This window comes from Zea mays, chromosome 2, assembly GCF_902167145.1.
Source record: "Zea mays cultivar B73 chromosome 2, Zm-B73-REFERENCE-NAM-5.0, whole genome shotgun sequence".
NCBI lineage: Eukaryota > Viridiplantae > Streptophyta > Magnoliopsida > Poales > Poaceae > Zea > Zea mays.
In genome coordinates this window covers 173,415,307-173,421,365 of record NC_050097.1, presented here as the reverse complement: position 1 = coordinate 173,421,365, position 6,059 = coordinate 173,415,307, and positions in this window count along the sequence as shown.

Below are 6,059 nucleotides of genomic sequence, written 5' to 3'. Positions count from 1 at the left end.
AGGAGGACGTCCACAGCCCCTCGTGCCCCCGCCCGTGATGCCCGCCGCCTCCTCCCCCGCGCGACCCCTCCCGATCCGCTGCACCCGCGAATCCATCCCATACCTCCCATCCCTGCCCCCGCGGGTCCCGCGCCGCCATCGCCTACCTCCGAGGATCCCGCGCGCGCCCAGCTGCCATGCCGCTCCCAATCCCTTGCACCCGCCATCCCCTACCTCCCGCCCCTGCACCCCGCGGGTCCCGTGCGTGCCCGGCCGTGAATCAGCCGCCGCGCCTCCCGCGGAACCCGCCTCCACCCGCGAATCCAGCGCCGCGCCTGAGGAACAACCGCGGAGAAACCCCCGTGCGTCGTGCCCTCGCGAGCCCCACCCCATCCGCAAACGCCACAGACACCTGTACGCACGCGCGCGATTCGCCCCAATCTACAACAAGAAGGGCGGCGGGCTGGAGAAGGCGCCGGCGGCGACCACAAGCCTGTGTTCGCCACGGTGGCGGTGAGCTCCCCGCCGGAGCAGAAGTCGTTTGTGGCGGCGGGCGGGCTACCCCCGGCGTTCCCGGAGCTGGCGGCGTACTACGACCGGCCGTCGGACTCGATGTCGCGGCTGCACGCGGACTACTCCAGCTGCTCGGAGCAGGTGATGTCCCCGAAGCAGCTGGCGTGCGACCGGGAGGTGCAGAGCCAGCCCAAGATCAGCAAATGGGAGCGGACCTTCGCCTCCGATCCCGTGAACCCCGCGGGCTCCATGCTCGACCCCGTCAGCGTACTCCCCAGTACATGAGGATGTCCTGCAGCAGCGGGTCGCCCTCCACACCCCGCAGCCTATGCCCGTGCACCCCCGCCCTACCCGTCGCACCCCCCCCATACCCGTGTCCCCCAGCTCCGCCTCGCGCCGAACTTCGCCGGCTCCCGTCCCCTCGCCTGCCACGAGAGGCCCCAAAATAGATCTCTTCTTCCGACAATGGGAAGAGCGAGGGCGACGTGGTGGTCTCGACTTCCTGTGCAGGGAGGGATCTCTGGGAGTGGGCATCCCTGGTGTCGCCCTTCTTCGCCCGTTGTTGACAACGGACACGCTGGAGCGACAGAGCTGCGGTATCAGGACGTGGAGGTGGACACGAGGCGGTGCGAGCGCCTATCTGCGGAACTGGAGCTGGAGTGGTCGGCGTTGCGAGCCTGCGAGGCACTGGTGCCACGTGCGCGCTGCGGGAGAAGGAGGCGGAGCTAGAGGCGGCCCGAGCCCGACTGCATGCTGTGGAGCTGGAGGAGTGGCTGTAGCTGGCAGCCTCCAATACGCAAGCGTGGTGCGGCCTGGCGCGAAGCAACGAGGCCACCGCACGCGCCATGCTCGACACCCTGCTGTAGTATGATAAAATTGTTGTGAAATAGTTTGGAGCATGATATCCATGATTTAGATGATAGTGCTGATGAAGGAGCAATTATCTCCACTGAGAAAACATCAAGCTTCAATACTCCAGCCAACATTTCGAATGCAAAGCTCTATCCACAGTTTTGCATCTACTTCAATTTAGGAATTTGTTTTTTTCTGTACGTGTTTCAAGTTGTAGCTCTGGTGGTCAGTAGGTAAGCTGATTTGGAGTAACTTGTTATACTGTCGTATAAGGTATAACTCCAGCATCCGGATGGAGCCAGAGCAGTCGTCGCCAGCCAGGACACATGGAGGTATGTCTTTCTTCTGCTATGTTCTGCTCCCTGAATTGAATCGAATTGAGCTCTAGAGTTTCTAATGGAAAGATGTTGAGCCATGAAAATACGTTGTTCAGGCTGTCTATTTTTTTCATTATTGTTGAGCCATGTAAATAGCTCTAACAAATTCATTGTTGTCTGTTCTTGATGATTGAATTTGCCTGTCTTAGAAAAATTCAATCATTCTTTGCAGGTATGATTACTCTGGTTATGGGCAGTCATCAGGCAATGTATTTATCTGTACTTTCTGAAACTAATGCTCTTACCCTGTCACCTTCAGTCGTGGGGCGCCTCACAACATTAGCCTTTCTTGTTATCAAAGAGGCATTGAAACTGATTTATGCTCCAGTGGATTTGATTCAGGGGATTTTTAGCAGTTAACCCTTTTTAGGAATCACAGTGCTGGCACAACCTTTCTCTAAAAATCCATCTTCAGCCAAGTGAAGCTAATACCTTCGCTAACATAGAGGCTACATACAAGTGCCTTGTGGATGTTTATGGAACCAGGGAAGAAGACATTGTTCTGTATGGCCAGTCTGTTGGTAGCGGACCAACCCTTAATCTAGCTGTTTGTTTCAATCGCGTAAGAGATGTGGTTCTGCACAGTCCAATGCTATCTGGATTGCGTGTCATGTATTCTGTGAATAAAACATATTGGTTTGACATATACAATGTTTGCCTCTCTGACGCAAGTATTAGCATAAATAGTTAGCATCTCGTATATGCTAACACTTGTTTGATCCGCAAAACATCGACAAAATCACTCATGTTAAGTGCCCAGTTTTCAGCTTTCACGGTGGTAACGCTTGTGTATGCCGGAGTTGCTGTCTCAGGGTTCCTGATGTTCGGCGAGTCCACCATGTCACAGTTCACCCTCAACTTGCCACAGCAGTACATCCCATCCAAGATTGTGTAATACTCAAAGTTGTATACAAAGAATAATAGAGAGAGAGCTCCTCATTTTGTGTGCCTTATTTGCATCATAAAAAGAGCACCTATGTAATTGAGAGTGACTAAATAAAACAATTATTCTAAAATAAAAAAATGCATTTGTTGGAGTTTTTATGTTTGTGCATTAAATAAAAATAATAATAATATAAAAATGACTAGAAATTGGATTAAGCCCTACATTGAAAACTAGGGTTTAAAAGTAAGAAGAGAAATGATATGAAAATAAAAATAATATCAATATATTTCTAGAATTTGTACTTTTCACTTCATAATATGATTTGATAACAAATTTGTACAAGGATTGAAACTAAATTTGAACTCAAACTAAACTTAGAAAAGAAGAAAATAGAAAGAAAAGATAAAAAGAAAAAGGGATAAACGCTTCATGGGCCTCAGACTTCTGTTTCGACCCAACTACCAGCTGGGCCAAACTCTTCGCCCGCGGCCCAACTTGGTCGTCCGCGCGCACTGGGTGGTGCGCTGACATGTGGGGGCCGGATGTCGGCCAAACCTGCGCGGGGGTTCTTCGGGCTGTGGTGATGACGGGTGGGACCCGCTCGTCTGTAGCTTCTTCGTCACCGAAGCGTACGCGCGGCGGGCCTAACAGCCTCCGCGAGATCCCCGCCGAGACACCGAATTCCCTAGCACCAGCTGGCAAACCACCCGTCCGATTCGCGCGGCATGAAGCCTTGGTGCGCATCCCTGTTTCCGGTTAAAACCCGGCACCTCACCGGCCTCACCAAACCCTGAGATTCCAATTCCACCGTGTGCGAGACCTCCCCCCCCCCCATCGCCGTTGACTGTCGTTGTGCCATCGTCGAGACCTCGGTTGGTGCTGGGGCGTTGCCCAACCGTTCCGCGCTCGTGGACTTCATCCCCAACCCGGAAGCCTGGTCGGACATCGTCGATTGCCTACCGGATTCGGCCGCTGACGACGCGTCGCTCGTCCTCGCGGGCGGAGTGCGTCTTCGCTTCCCTCACCGGTAATCTACTGCAGAACCCGACGCCTGAACATTCTCAATGCGTTACATTGGTGGATTAGAAGAATAGTGAGGTTAGGGGAGGGGAATTCCTCATCGGCACGCTATCATCGCTGCTGCTCCGCCGTATCGCGTCGGTAGCTTATTCCTCGTCGCCACCGGCGCTGTGAACGCCTCCGTATGGCTCACCTTCTTCTCTGCTCCATCCACCGCCACTTGGATTTGGGGATTCGCGCTCAGATCGACGGACGGCCGCGCGTCGGCAATGGCTCCGCCGTAGAGTGCGGGCGGCGCCGCCGGAGGCGCTCGGGGGTGTCCAGCCAGTGCGGTGGCCATAGATTGGCCAGCGGATGGCTTGGATTAAATCACCTGCGTACCCCTTCGTCTCTTTTGTTGTAGGCCGTTAGATCTTGATCCAACGTGCGCGATCAGTTATCAGCTCAAGCTCTTTTGGTTGCCGTCCAGATCTAATCCTACGGCCGAAAATCCTAGATACCCCTTCGACCGACAGCTTTGCAAAAGAGCCCCTAACGATGTTAGTAAACAACCCGCGGTCCATACAGGGCTGTTCTCTGTGTCTGCAGAACGTTACACCGAGACCCCTGCGTTTTCCGGTTATTGAGGCCCAGTCCAGAACATAGTAAAACCCGAGAAAAGGATTTATAAATAGATTTTTAATAGGAAAATAATTGCTAGAACTTCAATAATTCATAGAAAATGCTTATGAACTCCAAATTACTCCATTCCACTTCCTAAAATTTTGTATTTTTATTCTCTATCACCTAGAGCCTCTGTTATGTCATGAAAACAGTAAGGAATTTATTTACCACTTAATCCTATTTAAAGCACATAAAACCTTTGAAAATGCATAACTTAAAATATATAACTCAGAAAATTATGATTCCAGTTCCTAGGTTTTCATTTTAATGTGTAGATTTTTACTGTATATTTCATTCATCTGTTTGGTGTGATGTTGATTTTGGCTATACTATGTATGTATTGTGTTGATGCGAGTAGACGAGCAAGCCACTGTGGAAACTGAGGTTCAACAAGTAGAAATAGCTGAGCAGGAGCTCATTGCAGGCAAGTTGTGCCCTTGATCACTTCTTTTACCTATTCATGTTCTTATTATTCATAATGATCTGCATAGGTTAATTTTGATGGGACCCAATAGGATACCCTAGATTTTGACTATCTTTATACCTTGTTTCACCACTGGTTTTACTACTAAATTTTTGGGTAGTACATGCTATTGCTTTATGTGGATTTGGGTATAAAGATATTTATGACTCATGACTACACTTTCTATTATCTGTTCATTATTTTATGTTCATGACAAGATCATTATGTTAATGGGAACATGGAGAACCACCCGGGAAAACAGTGCTACCACAAGGGTTTAATGGGACGCCCTTGGCTGACTAATTAGGAAAGCTAGTGGAAGACTACCTTACCCGAAAGGGGCAAGGGCAGTAGGGGAGAGGTCAGTGCGGGGAGGTCCCTGGTTGATTTTGCTGCGATGGCTGACAGCCAGGAACCCTGTACTGGATCTTCCTATAAACTGTAGCGGGTTTTCGGAAGCTAGTGGAACTTTGTAAAGGCCTCGTAGTGGATCCCTAGCCATTCACCTCGGTAGTGTCTAAGGGCCTTGCAAACCCAGGCGACATGGGATACACGACTTGTGGGTAAAGATGCGCAACCTCTGCAGAGTGTAAAACTAGTATACTAGCCGTGCTCACGGTCAAGAGCGGCTCGGACCCTCACATGATTAAATATGGAACTTAAATTCAATTTGACATTTGCATCGCATTTGGGATTATTTTACTATTACTTCTCTTTATTATTATTAAGGTTTGGTATTTACTTACACTTAGTAATTGCTAATAAAATTTTGACCAACTTGTAAAAGCGATGCTCAGCCTTAGCCTCTATTTCATTGATCAGCCTTACACTTCATGAACTCCCACCTTTGGTGAGTTCATGCCACATTATTCCCCACGACTTGTTGAGCTATGAACGTATGTGAGCTCACTCTTGCTGTCTCACACCCCCCCCACACAGGAGAAGAACAGGTTGTTGAAGAGGAGCTGCCTAACACCGAGGAGTTCGATCTGATCTAGGTGGCGTTTCTCAGTCGACATTGGCGCCATCGATCCTTAGTTCGTTTTATAATTATTCTTTTATTTTGTAATAAGTCTTCCGCTATGTAATAAATACTCTGATGTTTTATGACATTTATCTCTATACACTCTGTTATTATATATGTTGTCTTCTTTGGCGCATGTATGAGATGCACCCGGCTTTGTTCTTTAAAACCGGGTGTTACAGAAGTGGTATCAGAGGAAATGTTGACTGTAGGACGAAACCTAGATAGAAATGGACAAAACCCTTATCTACTTATCTTACTCTGATTCATTCCATACTTACC